Genomic DNA, 20803 nt, shown 5'->3' with positions numbered 1-20803 from the left:
TCAGTCTAAAAGTGGGCAGGAATGAAGGCTCTCAGGAGACGGGTCAGCACCTTAAGTCTGAAAGCGAGCTCCGGCCAGGAACTGGGAGACAAGGGCAGGGAGGCCAAGAGCCAGAAATCAGCTTGTCATCCATGGTCTAAACACTGCCACGCCAAAGGAGCCTGGAAGCGCGGTCTCTGTGCCCACACCCACGGCCGGCCCGGGAACGGGGAACAGGATCTCAGCGGCAGCTGCAGCCGACCGGCGAGCCACATGCAGGTGCCAATGAGGGGCAGGACCACAGCCACCTGTAGGGACCGGGGGACCTCCACCAGCGACTCAGCCATGCCGGAACGAAGCCTTCCTGGGCTGGCCCGGCACAGCTGGTGCCATAAAGCAGCCGGACAGGATCATCCTGCTGTGCCCAACCCTTGTCAAACAAGATGCCTTCCATGCAGCACCCAGCAGCGTACCTGGGGCTGGGTGCTGAGTCACATGGTTCACGTTCTGTGCCCTTGTCCTTTTGGCTTAGGAGGTAGAGCTTACAGGCATTCTTTATTTGTCCATCTCGATGCGGGAAGAGGTTGGAGGAAGGAGGGTATCTGCTCTCTTCACCTTGGTATGATGTTCCCAAAGGATGGGAAACACGTGGCAAAATGGATCACGGAATCAGACCGATGTGGGTTCAGATCCTAACTCGCCCACGGACAGTCATATGACCAGAAGCAGGAGGCTCAATGTCTCTGGGAACCGAGTTTCTACTCTGCAAAGTAAGGATAATAATAATGGCCTCACAAGGTTAGGATTAGGGTCTCCCGGGATAGAGCACTCACGGCTCATGGATGACACAAGTCTGAGATTCAGTGAGAAGCTGCCTCCCCACCCCCACCCACCGTGTGCTAAGAGCCTTTTCTGGCCGAGCCTGGACCAGACATGACCTTATCTAATTTCAGGGCCACCACACGAAATAGGTATGATTGGGATGCCTGGTGGCTCAGTCAGTTGAGCGTCCAACTCTTGATCTCAGGTTCATGAGATTGAGCCCCACATCAGGCTCTGTGCAGAGCCTGCTTGGGTTCTCTCTCCCTCTCTCTCTGCCCCTCCCCGCCTCAATAAATTAATAAATGTTAAAAAAAAAAAAAAAGAAAAGAAATAGGTATGATTATTCCCATCTTACGGGTGAGGAAATCAGAAAAACAACTTACTTCAAGACATCTGGCCAGAGAGCAAAGCATTGAAGCTCCATGTTTCCGACCCCCATTTTAAGCCCTTCCTCCACTTTTGGGGGCCATTTCAGAACTTCCGGGACTATCCCACTGCGAGATGTGGCATCGAGTTGCCAGAACATTTCTGAAAAGAGTAACCCCCCCGTGTTGGGTGTTCTATGCTTTCATCTGGTAGGGTGTTTTGAGCAAAGTGTGGGTGCCACTGGGACATCCCCACACTCAGGCATCTCTCTTTATAATTGGCCTCACTGTTCGACAGCCTGGGAAGAAAGACCACAACTTGGAAAACAACAGCTTTTTAAGTTTAGAAAACACGTTTTTTGTTTTTTTTTTTTTCTGCCTTGGGTCATTCGTCTTTTAAAAATAGAACCCAGCACCAACCGATTCATAAGTGTAAGAGTATATTAATGATAGCACTGCCGGGTGCTGAGGACTGTTACCTACACAACACTTCCGTTCTGATGCCCTCCCCTCCTTCTCCTCATTCCACCTACCACGTATTTGTTTTTTTGTCTTATTTTGCTTTTTAAATACTAGAGAACATGCGGAGAGGAAAAAGAGCAAGCAAGAAGGGGAAGGCAGAAAGGGCACCGTAGTATCCCTCCCAGATCTTTAGACACTTGCAACTGCCTTAAACATGAAGGACTTTCTGGACATTCTACTGCAGGTCCCAGTGACTCTCTACCTGGAGGTGTTCTCGGGTTTGGAATGGGCCAGAACACCAGAAAAAAAGTGCCCGGGGAGCAGCCCTCGTGCAATGACAGCTAGGGGCTGCAGATTAAACGCCCCAGTCTTCTTCCCTCTCTTGCTGCCCTGCCACCAGATAAGTGACCCAGACTCAAATCGTGGTCTCAGCGGCTTCTGGATGAGCCCAACCGAAGAAGCAGTTTGTAACCAGTTGAAGCCTGGGAACGGACTGCCAGCTGTCTCAGCAGCAAAAGGCCCCTGGTTGACGACGAATCTACTAACAGGGTAAAGAGAAAGCATGTCTGCTCCATCTTCTCCCCAATGTGCCCAGAGGCAGGGAAACGCACGGTCTTCGAAGGGGATCTTTCCATAGATCGTGATTCCAAACTAAGTCGTTAAGGGATATATATGCCAAATCCCTAAGAAATACAGAGGGGGGGTAAAAAATATATATATATACATACATATACATACACATATACATATACATGTATATATATACATTTAGGGAGTAATTATCTTTTAAGGAGCAAATTCCCACACTCACACAAAACGTGAATGTGAAATGTTTTTTACAGATACTGAGAAGGGCGCAGTACCTTCTGTGGCATTTCTGCCCAAAATGCATACCCTCCGCCTAACGTGAGGGAACATCAGAGAAATCCAAATTGAGGGGATAACTGGCTGGTGCCCTTTGAAAGTGTCAAGGTCATGAAAGACACAGAAAGACTGAAGAAGGGGAATGGTTTGGAGCAAACACTGTTCAGTTTGACGACTGAATGTGATGCGGGGTGTTGGATCGGATCCTCGACCAGAAAGAGGACATGAGTGGGAAAAATGGTAAATTCTGAATTAAGCCTGCAGGTTAGTAAAAATAGCGTTGAATCAATGTCAATATCCCGGTTTGGGTCATCGTGCTGTGGCTGTGTTAGACGTTAACGTTAGGGAAGCTGCTGAAGGGTACACAGGAACTCTGTACTATTTTTACCACATCTTTGTCAGTGTAAAATTAGTTTACCGTAAAGGTTAAAAAACGCATCCCCTACAAATGATTAACACAGTCAAAACTGCTCTAAGACCAGGACTGTGAATCATAACTGGAAAAAACTTGCTGGATTTTTTTGGGTAAAAAGCGAAAAAAAAAGGGGGGGGACTGGGAAACACTGCCTGGTCTACCTTGTATAATCACACACAAGCTGGAACATCCAGAGTAGAACTTCCAAGTCATAGTTAGCTCACTCTTGCAAACAGTGTTTTTAAGGGGTTGTTTCTACCAAGTTCACCTGAGATGCTCGAGCCAGGTGGGCAAGTAGCTACGTGAAGACCTAACACCCCATGTGCCAGCGCAAGTTAGAGGGCAGTTTTGAAGACAAGGAAAATACCAGACTTCCCCAAAGTGGTGGTTAGTTGGGTCTGACAGAACACATTATTGTCCCGGAAGCAACACAGGAATTAGGAAAAAAAAAAAAAAAAAAAATCGACGGTGTTCACTTTTTTCTTCTCCAACTGAGGCTCCATAGTTGGTGAGATAAAACTTTTATAGGTCGCCCTATTTGTAACCTGCTTAACGAACATCCATTAAATACCACCTGTATACAAGGGACTAAGGCTGCAAAAATAAAAAGAACCCAAACCATTTCCTCATGAAGTATTCATGTTTTTTTTTTTTTTTTTAAGCAATCTCTATACCCAACATGGGGCTCAAACTCACAACCCCAAGATCGAGAGTCACAGGCTCTACCGACTGAGCCGGCCAGGCACCTCTGAAGTATTCATGTTCTAACAGAGGCTACCGTCATTATGTTATATAAACTCTTTAATAGCTTACCAGTAAAAAACTTAGAAAATTAGCCCAGATTTTGTGGGCCCACTGCCTCATTATATCATCATTTTTGGCTTTTTCACTTCAGTGAACCGCAGAGATCCACAAACAATACCTAGCTTAATTTTAGTCGTTTCACAAGGACCGACACACAAACAGAAATACACATAAAACCAAACTTTTCAACAAGCACATTTGACCTCAGCAGAGAGAGGCTGACTCTGGATCTTTCTACATCTGACCCTATTTGTATTGGGTTCCGGAATCTCTCACCCCAGGTCCCACCAACTCTCTTGTTTAGAAAGTGCTTTGAAGATGAAATTCTATAGTTGAATCACTAGTTTCACTTCCAACATCAATGAGTCCTTTATACTTGGAAAATATCCTCTCTTCCTGTGGAAAGAACAAAGTGTGGATTGATTATCTGAGCATCTCAGCATCTGACAGAGTTCTAGACCTTCCCCAAATCCAACACAGTATTCAAGGATAACAACGCTTTAAATATAAACTAGCTTTAACCTAAACTACCAGGCGTGTGTTTAGTAACCATAAAGCCGGAGAGCCATTTACCCCTACAAACATAGACGTGAAAACAGAAGCAAGTGGATTTAACTTATTATGGCCTTTGCAATCATAGGTTATTAGTCTCGGATTAGAATTAAAAGCCCTAGGGGCACCTGGGTGGCTCGGTCGGTTAAGTGTCTGACTTCATCTCAGGTTATGATCTCACAGTTTCTGAGTTCGAGCCCTTTATCAGGCTCGATGTTAGCGACTTCGGAACAAGAACAGATGATGTCAATTCAGCAAATGATTCCAAGTCACATAGCTAAGCAGCCCAGAACCAGGAAACCACCCAAGCGCTTGACTCTATGTAGCTATGTGCTTTCTACTTTACTAGACTGGCAGAGTTGATGTTTATAATTCCAGCGGTTAGTAAAGCACTGAAATCTTGAGACCTACTTTATATGTTTTTCAAATTCAAATAGTTTAAAATTTCAAACACATAACTTTCTCCGTTACCTTGATGTAACAGATGGTAATAAACCTACACAGATTGTCCTCAGATTCTGTCACTCACCTGCCAGTTTTCTGCTCTTTCCCCATCAGAAGAGCCTTCCGCCCATATTTTCTTTTCCAGTATTGTTGTGAGCTGAAAGGTACCACCCCTCGAAAGAAAATAGGTTTAAGTCCTAATAATGCCTTAGACCTTATTTAAAAATAGGGTTCTTACACTATTATGCTGAGTGAAATAAGTCAGTCACAGAAAGACAAATAACATGCGATTTCACTAATGTGTGGAATTTGAGAATCTCAACAGATGAACACAGGGGAAGGGAAGCAAAAAGAGGATGAAAACAGAGAAGGAGGCAAGCCATAAGAGACTCTTAAATAAGAACAAACTGAGGGTTGCTAGAGGGGTGGTGGGTGGGGGGAGGGGCTGAGTGGATGACGGGCATTGAGGAGGGCACTTTTTTGGCATGAGCACTGGGTGTCATATGTAAGAGATGAGTCACTGGATTCTCCTGCTGAAGCCAAGACTACACTGTGTGTTAACTACCTTGAATTTAAATTAAAAAAAAAAAAAATAGGAAAGAAAATAGGGTCCTTACAAATGCAGTAAAATTAAGATGACGTCATACTGGATTAGGGTGGGTCCTAACATGGCCGGTGTCCTTCTAAGACAGGAATTTGTCCACAGACACCAGGGAGAAGGCTGTGTCAAGATGGAAGCAGGGGTGGGAGCGATGTGTCTACAAGTCAAGGGGCAGCAAAGATTGCTAGCAACAAGCAGAAGCTGGGAGAGGCAGGTTAGGAAAGTCCACCAGGGCCCTCACAGACAGCGTGGCTCTGCCGATACCTTGATTCAGCCTTGCAGCCTCTGGAACCGGGAGAGAACAAATTGTTGTTGCGTTCAGGCACCCAGTTCATGGCAATTTATTATGACACCCCTAGGAAAGTAATCCAAGCATGTTATTAAATAAGATGCTGAAAGCCATTAACACCCCAATAGATAGAGAATAGAAAAAGATATTTTAGGACCAAAACAAACAACTGGTAAGCAACCATTGAAAAAAATATATTCAATGTACTGAAGCAAAAGCCCATTAAAAGACCAGTGTGGTAGGTCTTTTATTCAAGTAGCAAAATTCAGCCTAATGTCAATAGTCAATGCCGGTCCAGTTGTGGGGAAATTAACAAGCTACAACCGTCTTAGAGGAAGTGTAGAATTGGTACGACCCTCCCGAGAAACAGTTTGTTTCAGGGATACTGTCACTAGCACCTCTGGGCATCTGATGATCAGGTCCAAAAGGAAGGAGTAAAATTTCAAGAACACACAGTAACAAGAGGTGGTTGGACACATCACCAAGTGTCAGACTTCATAAAACAGAATAGTTCAGCTGCCTGCCTCCAAGCCCTTTCTGGGTCTGATGACCCACTCTGTGATGAGGCACATAAGATGCTCAAATGAAAGTCTGAGAGTACAGGCACTTCTTGATAGTGAGCAATATGGCCTCTTGAGAATATTATTCTCACTTACTATCCCTTCCTGATAACACTTAAGCTGAATTTTGGGGCACCTGGGTGGCTCAGTCAGTTGAGCATCCGACTTCGGCTCAGGTCATGATCTCATGGTTCGTGGGTTCGAGCCCCGCGTCGGGCTCTGTGCTGACAGCTCAGAGCCTGGAGCCTGCTTCGGATTCTGTGTCTCCCTCTCTCTCTGCCCCTCCCCCGCTCATGCTCTGTCTCTCTCTCTCTCTCAAAAATAAATAAACATTCCAAAAAAAAAAAATTTACTTAAGCTGAATTTAAGGAGGCCTTATTCCAAAATCCCACTCGAGTCTTAAAACTGCTAATACAGATCCCATTCTACAAGCCTTCAGAGTAAGAGATATTTCCTCTGTTACAGATGTAATTTCTCACAGAAGTCCTCCCCACTTTACCGAAGAGGAAACTGAGGCACCAAAACATTTTGCAGATTGAAGGGGGCCCCTGGGCTCACTCACTGGTGGCAAAGCCGGGACTAGAACCCATGTCTTGTCATTTCGGTCTGTAGTGGTCTTGCGCTCCACCGTGACACGAGGGAAGTCTTTGCCATGACCTTTTCAAGGTTCAAAGAGACTTAGAAGCTAAGTTACTCTGAGGAAACTGAAGCCCACGGAGGCTACATAACTTTGCCAGGTTCACACGCCAATGCCAAGGTGTTCCATCTTACATGTGTGCTGCTGCGTGACCGTATCTCTCAAAGGTAACGGAACGTACTTCATCCAATTTCCATCAGCTCACGTGGCACCTAAATCCATCCAGCGTTTCTGGACCTACCGGGTGCCAGCCTTGCGCTGGAGGCTACTGTCTAAGCCCAGTGGGCCCAGAGGTCAACAGCACTGGGGGACACTGTGGTCCCCAAAGCCGAGCCCGTCAATTTCGCTTTGGGAGGTCTAGAATTAGAATTTATCCAATGAATTTTCTGAATATTCTAGTTATTTCTGCCCACGATGATCATTTAAAAATAAGGAATTTTTGTGGCCTGGCGGTGAAAGACCATTTGGAACCTCAGACAAATAATTTCCTGTTAATAATCTGCTTAGGAAAACTTCTCTCCCACACACGGGCCCAGCTGAGCTTAACGCTCCCTGAACAGCTTCTGAGGCCCACTGCTGTTTAAAGGCAACCAAGAACTTCTTAATTTGGCTCAGGAAAGTGAACACATTGTTTTCCGGAGATCAAAAGACTGATCTAAAAAGAAGCATCCCTGTCCCCATTGTCTTTCAGATTGTGCTAGGTTTGCAAACTTTTGTGAGAGAAATAGGCTTGTCTCCGTCAGGCAAATGAATCCTGCCAGAGGCTCCTAAGCTTGCCAGTGTTTACCCTCAGTAAATACCATTAGCATTTCATTATGTTCCCCTTTATCCTGCAGTAATTCTCGGGATCAAACAAAAATCTCCCGGGTGGGGAAAAATGAGTTCTAACTTTACTGGGAAGGTGGGAAGTGAAGCATCTTGAGTGATGGTCTTTTGTAAAAGGAACTAACTCTTAACTTAGGAGATGATTTTAACCTTGGACAAATACGATTTCATAGGACACACAGAACTTCAACCTCCAGTAAAAATACATATTTGTCTAAGTTTGATGTGCTGCTTCCTGGCCAATTGTTGCAAATCTGAGGGAAAGAAAGGAGAGAAAGGAAAGGAGCTGGTTTTGGTTTTCATTTTGGGGTTGGTTTTTTTGGTTATTTTTTGGGGTGTTTTTTTTTTTGGTAGTAGTTTGCTAAGGCTGCCATAACAAAGCACCACAAACGGAGTGGCTAAAATTTTGAGCAGAATTTTGTTTTCTCACCGTCTGGAGGCCAGAAGTCTAAGATCAGGGTGTTGGCAGGGTCCCTTCTGTGGGCCACGAATGGAGCATCTGTGCCCGGCCTCTGTCTCCGGCTCACAGACGGCCATCTTCTCCTTGTGTCTGTGCGCATCATCTTCCCTCTATATGTGTCTGTCTCTTTGTCCGGATTTTCCCTTTCTATAAGGACACCAGTCATACTGGACCTAGGCCCACCCTACTGACCTCATCTAAACTAACTATATCTGCAAGGACCCTATTTCCAAATAAGGTCACATTTTGAGGTACTGGGGGTTTTAGAGGACACAATTCAATCCAGAACAATGAGTGAAGCAATCCTGAGGCTCATAAACCCAGTGAACCGAGGCTTTGTATTTTATAGGCCCAGGAGGCAAGGCTGGTGCTACAAATGGCTAGGACGGTGAGTTTCAATTAGGAAACTGCAGGTTTTTCCTCCAGGCTCTCGGAGAAACAAGGGAGGTCTGAGGGCAACACTGCTGGGCTCAGAAGGGCCAAGTCTCGTCCTTGTGGGCCACAAGCTGGCAGGTGACTTGGTGACATAATTTACATTTCCCACAGAACGTCATCTTTTGCCAAGAGTTCCGCTGTCGTCTGTATCATCTCAGTGAAACCTTACCAGGACCCCCGTACATCAGAGAGTAGCCCCCTCTCGTGGATGAGAAAGTTGAGACCCAGAGAGGTGGAGTGACCAGCTCAGGTCTTAGTTGAACAAGTACCAGGGCCAAGACTGTGACCCACAGCTTCAGACGCCCAAGGCCACGTCCAGGGTTTACTTCTCCAGATCAAAGACCCAAGTTTCCCACAGATGGCAAAGGTCGCTTTCAGCTCTAAATATAATGTCACATCTAACCTCTCATGAATCTCAGGTGAAATTTTGAGCTACTTTGCTGCCCTTTCTTATTCTACCTGCAATGGCTGAAAAGTTTGGACTCAGTAGCTGTCTTGCTGAAGAACAATGTCTCTTGGGGAGGGAAGATCCTTCAAAGAATGTTCCCGACCCCACTGAAATTCATGCGTATGAGCAAGTGTGCTTGCTTTTCTGGGAAAAGGTCTTTAGTGTTTCATCAGTTTCTAGAGGTCAGTGGTCCTTAAACCAGTTAGAACCTCGGTCTACCACAGTGACACATCCAGGGTCTCCACTGGTGTTCCCTGCTCTTCTCCCCCTAGCCACTGTCTTGTCTCCTCTCTCCTGGAAGCACTTCCCAAGGGGATCCCTTTGCAGATCTACGCCTGGCCTAAACCGCCACTCTGGCAATTGGTTCAACCTCCAATTAGCAGGTGTTTCCCCACCCGCCCCTTTGATAAACCACAGGCAGAAGTTAGTCCCAGGGCGTATCTGTCCCTGAGCTGCACACCAGATCCCCCCGGGATCCCAGGGCAAGACTACTCACTGGGAAGACGGCTGGGCACTTGGGTATTCACGACTTGGACAGGCCCCTGAGACCAACATAACCACTCCAGCAGGTACTGTCTACCTGCTCACTCCTTGGAAAAAGGCCCAGACATCCTAAGGTGTGTGGGGGGAATTCATCGGGCCTGAAGCCACAACCAATCACACGGCTTCCGAAGTTCCCTTTGCTTAGTTTGCCAGGCAGGGTCTCACCCAGGCACCACTCTACCTCTGTCTTCACTTTGGACCATTTGATACCTGTCCCCACCCACTCTCGACTTTCTGCCAGCAACCACAAATCCCACATGGCCCTGGAAAGTCTCTGCAGTCAGCCTTACACCAGGATCTGGAGCCAGCTGTCTCCCGGCCCAGGAAAACTAAGAAGCTCTAGTGAAACTCCCAGGCGATGAGCTGTCTGTCTGGTCCAACACTGGGTTGCATCCTCTTCTGGAAGCCACATCCGCCCCAGATGCAGTTCCAGTGCTTATGTCCCTGGCTCGATGACTTGTCCTGTTCCCTTGCCCCTTCGGACCAAAACTCTGCTCTCTTTTGCCATTTTCCTTTGTGTGGCCCTGAACTATTGCCTGCCCTCTGCCCCGGTTCTGTGGGTGGGGCCGGTGCCCAGTCCCCACCATCTGCTACAGTCTCTGGAGCTCTCTGCTCAGCCTCTCCACCTGCCCACCTGTTAGGGAACCCTAGGACACCTTTTGGTCCACCCACCACCTGTTGCTTATCCCTGGCTTATCCCCTGCTTATCCCATGACCTGCTTTTCTTCCCTGACCATCAGGTGTATCTAGCACCTGCCCCCCCTCAGTAGGAGGTTCCATTTCTAACTCTGTCAGTCTTCCCTGTGCCCAATGAAATGAGCCCTTCTGAAGCTGCGGGTGCTGGTGTTGAAATTTACATACAATGTTGCAGACATACAGAAATGTAACTTTGTTTCCTAAAATTGATCTCAAATGTCCTGAGAGCACAATCTCCACTGAGGGGAAAAAAAGCGCAGCAGCAGTTATTGTGGCTGTAATTGGCTCTACCACACTGACTCGGTGTCTCTGGGGTGAATCCTCAGTGTTTCAAGTTTCTCTTTCCCATTCCCTGTGCACCATCTGGGCATAGGGCAGGTTTCGGGGGGCAGGAGGGGAGAGTGGCTGACCTCTGTGTTACCACCTGGTCCACACAGGCCTCACAGTCTCATCCCCTTGGTCTCTGGGCACCCGTGTCTCTTGGCTGCACCTGCTGCTGGACCACCCATCCAGTGGGATGTGCGGGAGTCCATCAAGGATGCTGGCTTCCCTCCCTCCCCTCGGCGGTAACACCCATGTGTGCTGTGTCCTCTTGTCAAACACCAAGTCTTTCATGGGCCCACCAGCTCTCTTTGCTTATCTACATACCGAGATGTAGCAACTTCTGGATCCCCCACCTCCATTTACAAGCCATGGGAACCTAGATGTGGCAACAGGGAAGCCATCACCTACCATCTCTGCCCCAAGACAGCCACACAAATGAGAACTGGGACCAGAGCCTTCTCTGCGTTTTAGATCCCCTTCCAACCTCCTTGGAGCTTCTAAATGTCTGCTCCTCACACTGAGGGTGAAATAGTCACCCTAACAGTGCTTGGGCAGATGGACAACACACACAGACCCTGCGATGGGGCCTCTGGAGCTGAAAGCATTCTTAGATTCAGACGGGCAGCCAGGCAGTGAACCTCGGGGAACTTGGCCGGGCTAGCAGGGCACCTACCACCAGACTGGGGATCAGAGGCAAGGTTTCTGACTCCAGCGTTTGACGAATTAGCAAACGAGAGACCCAGGCACAGGGATTGTTTGAGAAAACTGGGGTCTAGTGGAAATCCTACACCTCGAGATGAAGACAGAGACCTGCTCCTAGAACTCAGGCCCAAGAATAGGGCCAGAAGAGGGGCGCCTGGGTGGCTCAGTGGGTTGAGCGTCCCACTTTAGCTCAGGTCATGATCTCAGGGTTCGTGAGTTCGAGCCCCGCGTTGGGCTCTGTGCTAACAGCTCGGAGCCTGGAGCCTGCTTCCCATTCTGTGTCTCCCTCTCTTTCCGCCCCCGCCCCCCACTCATGCTGTCTTTCTCTCTAGAAAATGAACAAACATTAAAAAAAAAAAAAAAAAAAAAAAAGAATAGGGCCAGAAGAACACAGAGCACGATGTGGGTCCATCCGTGATTTTTCTCTAGCTCTCAGCATCAAAACCAACCTACCATATGTCCAACCATAAGCTTTTTTTTTTTCCGTGTACTAGTTTCCCGTTCATCTAACACAGTTTTGTAAGCTCTGAATCCACAGGCAAATGCTAACTCCATTGTTTACCTTCTGTCTTCTCCCCCCTTCTCTGCTGTCTCTAGGAACCAGTTACCCTTTGCCAGATCGCAGTGCTAGGACATCGTTTCCTTTACGTCCCTTTTCCTGCTCAAGAACCTGCGGGGGTTCGGGTTCGGTGGTCAGTCCGCAGCCCTCGGCCGGCGAGGGGAGGAGGCTTTTAGCAACTTCCTCCGCTGCCTCCCGCCTCCCTGCCTTCCCTTCCCTTCCCGGGACTTCCTGCCCCGCAGCTTCAGTTCCCTCAGGCGCGTCCTAGGTTTGTCCTGCTTTCAAGTACCAACTTCCGCCTCGCTTCCAGATGAAACCGAATTATCAGGGCCTACTTTGTGAGGCTGGCACATAGTCACGACAGAGGGAATGAAAATGAAAGAATCTGGCCCCGACTTCTAAGAAGTTTCCCTTTATGGGAACCCCTTGAAGTCGCCTTTCCGAGACTTCGAATTCCAAATACCGCACCTTCCTAATGTTTTCTCCTAAGCCCGTTCCCGTCATGTTAACCCCTTTTCGTGCCTTAGTAGGAAAGGGATTAATACTTTATATATAACACTATGCTTCTGAAATGTGTTCAACTAACTTTTGGACTTTAAAACGGCCCGTGGGGGTGTCAGGACGGCGATTTCTTCTCCCCCCCCCCCCCCCCCCCCAGTTTCGCATTCGGGTACACGACGGACCGAGGTCGCACACTCACAGAAAGGCCCGGAAGCAGGGCTGGGACTCGGGCTCTGGGTCCTTTCTGTCCAGCCCCGCGCACGTCAGGACTGCGTTCGGCCAGCCCTGCGGACCTTCTGAAGCCTGCGTAGGGTGGCTGAGCCCAACAGCGGTCCATTCCTCTCCCGTTACATCCAGGGCCGACATGGCAGCTCCATGCCGTCCGCGGGTTCCAGGCTCTTTCTGTGTTTCTGCTCAGTCACACTTCGCACGTCGTCTTCCTCCTTGCAGTGGCAAAATGACTGCCACCGCCGAGGCACTAGCTCCGTGTTCCACGAAGAAGGGCAGGCGGCGAAAGCCAACATGGCGGCTACCAGTTACTTCTCCTTTCCAAAGCGTTCCTGGAGGCCCCGCCCAGCGACCCCTCTCGCACCTCATTGGCTGAAGCGTGTCAGCTGGTCAAGCCTAACCGCGAGGGCGTCTGGGAGGCCGGAGGTACTAGCCTGGGCACGTTGGCACCCAGCCGCAAACCTGAGCTGTCGTGAACGGGGGATGGTCGGCCGTGTTTGCTGCGACGGCTTTCCTCTCTCCTCCACCTTCGCTTATTGTGGGTGGTCGCATCGTCGCCGGGCCTCCTCATCTCCTTGTCCTCTCTCACCCCGGTTCCCCACCCCCAAAAGTGTTACAATATCCCGGGAGAGCCAGGTTCTCTGTTGCCCGTTTCTCAGCAAAACTATTTCAAGGAAGTGTTAGAGGGCCGACACTCCACGAAAGTAATTAATACGACTCCGTGAAAGCTGTATCCACCCTGGATTTTGTTATAGTTCCCGTTTCAAGTAGGTGGTCCTCCGTAAACCAAAATACACGTTCTCACGAACAATTGGAATGGCCTGTAAAAACCCCAACCTTTGCGCCTCCAGACTTGACCTCCTGGGTATCCGGAAGTAGCACAAAAGGCCTTTGTCGGACATGCCTTGATCTTGGGGTCTTTCCGGGAAACGGGGATGCGGAGGTGAATGAGACAAGACCCCATGGCTTCCAAGTGCTCTCTGGGTGGGGAGACAGTCCAGTGTCCTGGTCGGGTAAGTTGGGATGGTTCTGTGGATTGAGGCCATGCCTCATGGGGCGCAGAGAGGAGGGACACTGGTGTGTGCACCAAGGAACAAGCACGAGGACTATTTGATGGGACACGGGCAAGGTTTGCCCAGAGCATGGTATGAATTCTCCTCTTTTTTGCTGTAAACAAATGCACGAAAACTTAAAAGCTCAAGCAAACGTTGGTTTTTCTCAAAGCGGCCACTAAGTGGACGTTACTAACGCAGCCTTTGTTCCAAGGGTTCCTTTCCAAATGCAGTATGTTCAAGTGCAGTTCCTTTCCTGGATTACTTTCAAGTGTTTGGGAAAATCTTTTGAATTTGCTCACTGAAAAATCCTTGTCCTTGGGGCACCCGGGCGGGTCAGTCGATTAAGCATCTGACTTTTGATTTCAGCCCAGGTCATGATCCCAGGGTCATGGGATTGAGCCCCTTATCAGGCTCTCCACAGGGCATGAAGCCTGCTTAAGAGTCTTCCTCTCTCCTTCTGCCCCTCCCTCACTCACACACGCATTGGCTCGCTCTCTTTCTAAAAAAAAAAAAAAAAATCATTGTCCTTTAGGATTTCTTTGTGAGCATACAGGGACGTCTATGAAGATACACAGGTGAATCAGGATGATACAGGATTGCTGCAGAGCTCCCCACAGCTTTCTTTCCAGCAAGTTCACCTGCTGAGAGTCCCAGCTCCTTAGTTACATAAGTAAAGCCTATAGAGAAAAAAGTAAAGAATTTTAAAAGCCGTCAACATCTGAACAGACCTTTATTTATGTCCAGGACAACAGTGTGTTTACAGATTCTGTTGGTTTCTGTCCCCTCAGTTACGCAATAAGTGGTCACTTCTTCACATGTGGCCGGTTTTATCCTGAAAAACAGTTAAACCTTCAGCGTGCTATCAGCACAAAGAACTATCTACTTATCTGCTTAGGGAATGTGGATTTGGGACGATTAATCCTACAAAGCTGGCCACCTTTAAGCGTCTCGTCTTGTCTGAGAAACACCTTGCTCTCATGACACTCAAAGATGAGTTGAAACGTAGCCAATAAATCAGAAAAGTTACTCTTCCTTCCATGTGCTTCTAGAATTCTCAGCTTTACTTTTGCCTCATTTCTGACCTTTTCTCATTTTCTCTCTTCTCTGTTCATGCTTTCTCTCCTCCCGGCTGGACCCTGGGACAGTGGCTCGACTCATGTTTGCTAAGCAGTCTCCTTTTCAATCCAGTTATAGGTCGGTGTCCATATTGGCTCATACTGAGTACTGGCAGGATTTTTCCTTCTGACCGCGAAGGTCTGGGCTCTGTTCACTTAGTCACCAGAACCATTAGCCTCTTTGTGCAAAGCCACTCTCTATTGCATCAGCCAGTGGCTCTCCGGTGTGGACTCCTGGGCACTTACGGGCACTTATTTCCCTGGCACGATTCGCTCACACAAGCCGCTGGGCACACATAGAGCTCGGTGCAAACATGCCTCCAGCAATGACAGGCCCTGAAACTGGGGATGAGGTCAGCCTGAGGGTTCACTGCCAGCACTGGGCAGAAAGAAAACATCCTGAAGGAAAGGGTGGGGTGGGGCAGCCTCCAGGCCACCTCACCCACCTCTTTGAACTTTCCCCAAATGCTGGGGAGCGGGAGGTGATTTTCTGCTTCAGGAAAAGACAACAGATCATCAGGAAGCAGCACAGGGCTAGGACTCTGGGGCCCTCTCCGGTCCTGACCTTTTGGCCAGGTTCACGGGATTTTTAATCCACCACTTTGGTCCCAGAGCCATTGATGGGCTTTGGTCCCCAGGACGGGGGAATGATCGGTATCACTCCCCAGACAGGAGCTGGGTGCGACTGGCTCAGTTCTTAGGAGGAAGCATGCCTGACAAAAATTTGCTGTAAGTCCTGAATGATAAATAAATGATACATAAATTGGGCACACTGAGTATATAGGCAGAAATAGCCAGAAATCCTTGCAGGGATCAGAAGCTACTGGCTCTTCCTTCTGCCCCAGACACAGAGCACCATCCATCTCATCCAACGTCAGCGTCAGCAGGTACCATCAGGGGAATCAGGTGACTGTTTAGCAGAACAAACCAACACTTTCTAATTAAAGTTTCTAATTTGCTTAGGCCTCCAGCGAGTATCTGGTCTTTAGTGCTAGCTCTGAGGGCTGCAAAGAACCTTGGGCTCTTCTGACAGCCTTAAACATCTCTCCAGACATTCTGACACAGCCTTAACGTCTCTCCAGACAGGCCCCAATTGTGTGTGTGTGTGTGTGTGTGTGTGTGTGTGTGTGTGTGTGTGTGTGTGTATTTTAACTTTAAATCCTGAAACACAAAAGTTAACTTTAAAAGGATAGACCGTGGGAATTTAAGGATTAAAGTCAGGCTGGATTCTTGCTCCCTCCCTCCCACGCAGGACAGATTTCCCACTAAATTCTTTGATCATTGGATGTTCTTCTGACCCTCAATATTTTAGTGTGGGCTGTGCAAAGTGGACATTGCCACCAAAGTTCAGACGGTCTCTCTTTTCAGTAGATACCACCAGGACTTTGGATGTAAGGCCTGCCTTGCAGAAGTCACCTTTTAAAGTAACATAAACAGTCATTAGAGGGTCTCAGTAGATTGATGGCCGGGAGCCTCAGGGTGACACAAAGGAGGGCTGCTCCCCTGGTGTTGAGTTAGCCCAGCGTCTGCTGTGGTCACATTAGATCGTTGCTCTCCTGAAACTTTAGTGTAACCATTTATTTATCATCCTAAATAAAGAACATAATTTAATTTTGAATGGCAGAAAAAATAAAAAGGTTTTTAGATCACTTGTTTTCTTACCGGGTTTAAAGATCCATGTGTAGTAAAAATGTCATTGTATTGGAAAGGTAAGCACAAAATTAATCATTCCAGAAATAAGATACACTAAAGGCTGACCTTTACTTCATATTTTTAGTGGAAAGTAAGCACTTTCTTATAAGGTAGGACATTTTGATGCTAAAATCCTCCTTGAATATATTTTTTGCTTCTCTCACTCCAAGGAATCCGGTTTCCAACAAACAAGGCTGTATGTCCATATCAATGGGGAGCTTTAAAAATGCAGATTCATGGGCCTGGGACCAGCTAGGTTGTAAAACTGTAATTTAGGACAAGGAAGGACAGGCTAATTGCTAGTAAGCTACATGAGGCCTGGGCAGCATCCAACGGACCCTCCTGCTTGCTCTGCCCTGCTACTCAGTTACCTCTCAGCTTTATCCCGCTCTTCAAACAGCTAACCAGAAGGCAGGAAAATCTGACCGAGCATTGGGCTTAGAATAAATTTAAGTTGGTGCTTTAAAATGTTTTGAAATCTTTACAGAGCAGGTTAGGTAAGTTCCCAACAGAACCGGCAGAGGCAGAGGTCAGAACAGGCCCTGGATGTCATTTCCTCTCCAGGGCTTGACAAGTGCACATAGGCAGCCGGCCCCACAGAGCATGGGAAGATGCCTGATTGGCCATCGAGGAGTCCAGGTTATGGGCAAGGGTACCTACCGGTCTGGACTGCTGGAACGGACCCCTACCGTGTTGCCTGTTGGAGGGCGCTTTATTCTCCTGACACTGCAGGACCCTAGGGTTTACAACTGATATGTTAGAGGTTCCTTCCATCCAGAGTCTCCCCCTCCAACTTCAAAGGGACTCGCAGACACCAGAGACAGTGTGCGGCAGGGGTTGGCCCTCTGATTACAAAGCAATTTACAGTCATTTATCTGTGAGTGCTGTTAGTTAATTACACTGTCATTTTGCCAACAGAGGAAGAAGTGCTTGGATGCAAACTCAACTCAGAGCGAAAAGCAAGGAATGAATAAAGCCGTAACAGACTTGATGCTTTTTTTCCCATCTGTGATGTGCAATTTAAATGTATATCATCATACTTTAACGTTACATTCAATGCAAATGTTATGGTTGCTCACAAGTCAATATTTTATGCCCTTTCCGGAACCTCATTACTGTTCAGCAAACACTGGCACATCCTATATGCGTGGGGATGGACTAACGCTTTGTGGGAAAACAGGTTGAGAGGGATCTAAACTGAACTTGAAGTGACTTGTCACAATGTTCATTTCTTGAACGCTTCCTGTGCTGGATATCTTCTGTTTCCTTCCTAGGGTTACCCTTCTCCAGCCTGCTGTGTCCCCAGTGGCTGCCTTTGTGCCCTCAGGCTTCTGGTTGGGTTTGCACGATGGGGAGCACAGCCCAGCCTGGAAGGAGGGAGGGAGGAAGGGAGGGAGGGATGAGGTCAGGCTGGAGGCACTGTGGGCTGGCTGTCCTTGACTAAAGGTCACGGCACCTACAAGGCAGCTGTCTCTGCCTCCGGGTTTCTGGCAATGACCTCTCAGATTCCTCCTCTAGCCTGGAGGTGGTGTCCCTACACCTTTGTAAATAATTCCTTTATGAAACATTCTTCAAGTGTCCCCCTTTCCTGCCATGACTGACTGGCATTTCTGCTGCCACTTTTGGTATTATTTAATTAAATCCTCAAACAACACGATGAGGTGAACATTAGTAACTTTACAGACCCTGGAACCGAGTCTCAGGTGAGTCGGGGATTTCCCCAAGGCCACAGGTCAGATCATGGAAGTGCTGGCATTCCAACCCATTTCTGTTTGGCTTCATAACCTCTGGTCCTCCTATTACAATCGAGAGAGAGAGAGAGAGAGAGAGAGAGAGAGAGAGAGAGAGAGAGAGAGAGAAAGAGAGAGGGAGGGAGGGGGAGGGAGAGAGAAGCTTCGTGGTACAGATTAGCAAAGAGCTGCCAAGTTAATAATGAAAGTAATGTGCCTATTTTTGCCCTCTTTCCCCTGTTCCTGTCTAGGGAAACTCCAGAAGGAGCACTGACTGTCACCAGCTTTAGAAAATGACTCAAGTCCAACATTTACTGAGGATTCATCTGTTAGTAACTCCAGCTGTTTAGAGCATGGTGGTAATGAGACCAAGATCTGACCTCAGGCCCCTCTGTTTCTAGTTAATTGGATGCCGTGACAAAGTGTTCCGGAGGCCCCGGGCCACATCCACCTCCAGATGCCTCTCCCGGACTCACGACACAGCAGAGAAGCCTCCAGACAGCCCTGCCTCCACCCCTCAAGGCCGCCTCTGCAGCACAAGAGGGCCAAGAAGGGAACAGAATTGCAGCAGGATCTTACAACAGACCTGGAGGTGGGGGGAGGAAGCCTCCAGTCATGTCTAGGCTGGGTCAGCGGGGAGGGTGCAAGACTCCCACCTGCCTCCCCTGCTCTATCCCCATCCCTCCAGGAACCACGGGGGGGGGGGGGGGGGCCTGAAGCTGAACCAGACACTTGCTCCCAGCTGCAGGGACAGTCGTCTCTGGGAAAAGGGAGGATCTGAAATCCACATTCCAGAGTGGGCTCCCTTTCGCCTCTTTTCATACTTTATTGACTTGCCAACTAATTGACCAGATGTTTATGGAGCATCTATTATTTTTCGAGAAGCGTGCTGGGCTTCCTGTGTCCTTTTCTCCTGCCTTCTGGCACCTTTCCCTTGGGTTGCCCAAAGCACTTCTGCCTTCTTCCTTGTTCCTCACCTCCAAAATGACCTCTCTCCTCCTTCCTACTCCCAGCAAGAGAAACTTCCATCCCTTGAATCATGAAGATCCTAGCCACGTATGAAGAAGAAATTCCCTGGTTATTAATTCAGCTGGGAGGACTGACAACTCTCCCTAACCCTCCCTGGGTCCTTAAACCTACTGGATCTCTAACTGGTAACTATTACAGAGTGTGGAGGAAAGCCAGCTGCTCCATGGACTGCTCCATGGGCTCCCCGCAAGGGGTCATTTGCATTTTCTATCTGTGCTGAAGGAGAAACTCAAAGTACACCCCCTCTCCCCCTTTCCTAACCTGATCCCTCACCAGCTTCTGTTAAAGAGGCAAACACTCTTCCTCTCACCCTTGTCTCACCTCTGCCCCTTCCCCGCACCCTCAGGCTCCAAACGTCCCTTCCAATTTTCTTTTCCCAGTGCAATTAGGAGACTCTCGTTAGGAACGAACGAGAGGACGCTTCAAGGGTCCTCTCCCCCCACTTCTGTTAGAAGCAGCAGCTCCCTCATGGGGAGCCCACAGACTGCATTCTTGAAGAATGCAGAAGAGGTGGGTTCTGACCATCACACGCCAGCCCCAGAGTCAGGGCCTCTGTGGCCACCTCTACGTGCTGTGCAGGCTTAAGTTATGGGGGAGCAGGAAATGGGAGCCTTACAGCGGACGCTGGAAGGGAGGAGGGGGGAGGAGACAATGGAGCCACTTGGGGGCAGAGGAGAGAGAGCCCGCCTTGCCGCTACCTTCTCTACCACCTCTCCCTTTGCCTCTACCCTTTATTCCCCTGTGAATTTCATCCCTTTTCGGATCCTTGACCCCAATGAGGGGCTTGCTCTTACAAATTTGGCTCGGATGAGAAAGGAAAAAAAAAAAAAAAAGCTGATAACATTCTAGTAACATCTGGTCCCACTGCAGACATTTGGACAAGTCTGTACAGAACTTTAGAAATTAGCAAAATGGATCAACCAGTGATTATATAAAGATGCATATAAAGAAGGCAAAAGTTGGAGTACAGCCCTCTTGTTTGTTTCAGGGGACAAAAGGAGAATCTATACAATATAAAACATGCAACTGAAACTGGCAAAGTTTAGTCAGATGGCTCATTTAGCTTTTCAGGAGGTTGAGTGCCCGAAACTCAGACTTGTTTGATGACCTTTGAATAAATCCACTCCCAGGATTACTATTTTCACCAACGTCTATAAAAGAGCACAGCCTTCTGAGTGGATACCTTTGTTTGAGAAGATGGGATATTCTGCTGCCCTGGAAAAGCAAGACCAACATCCCCCACCCACCGCGTCTCTTTGTTATTTCAGAACTAAATAGGGGCTGTGGGTCTAGACTGGGTCTACCCTCAGAGGGCTCTCCACAGCCTCCCTCCTGGTAATCTGTAACAGGGAAAAAGAGGGGTCGGTCATGGTTCTTCTAACCTTCTAGACAGAAAATGAGATTGTGCCATAGTGTAGATAAAATACGCAAAACCAATCAAACAAAAACTTAACCTCCCCCGCCAATTTCTTAAAAACCAAAGACCAGTTCATCATTGACTGTTTCCTAAGAACTGAGATAACTGCTTTCTTTGGCAAATTTATGTGTGACGTGATGCTTAGAAGACTCTGCCTCAACCGGGTGTGCTTGGCAAAGGAGGCGGGCCGTAGTCGGTTATAATCTGGACGAATGCCAGGGCTCCGTGCTGGCACACTGGTGTGGACCCA

At 48.2% G+C, this 20803-nt stretch overlaps 1 protein-coding gene across 2 annotated transcripts in view; it reads right to left on the bottom strand.

Moving 5' to 3' along the window:
* SPATA13 (spermatogenesis associated 13) overlaps positions 1–20803 on the bottom strand; it is a 351830-nt gene that overhangs the window by 177555 nt on the left and 153472 nt on the right. The gene's annotated exons all lie outside the window — the stretch shown is intronic.

Source organism: Neofelis nebulosa, chromosome 1 (genome assembly GCF_028018385.1).
Source record: "Neofelis nebulosa isolate mNeoNeb1 chromosome 1, mNeoNeb1.pri, whole genome shotgun sequence".
NCBI classification, from domain to species: Eukaryota; Metazoa; Chordata; class Mammalia; order Carnivora; family Felidae; genus Neofelis; species Neofelis nebulosa.
Note: the sequence above shows the minus strand (reverse complement) of the source record. Positions and strands in the feature narration are given on the sequence as shown.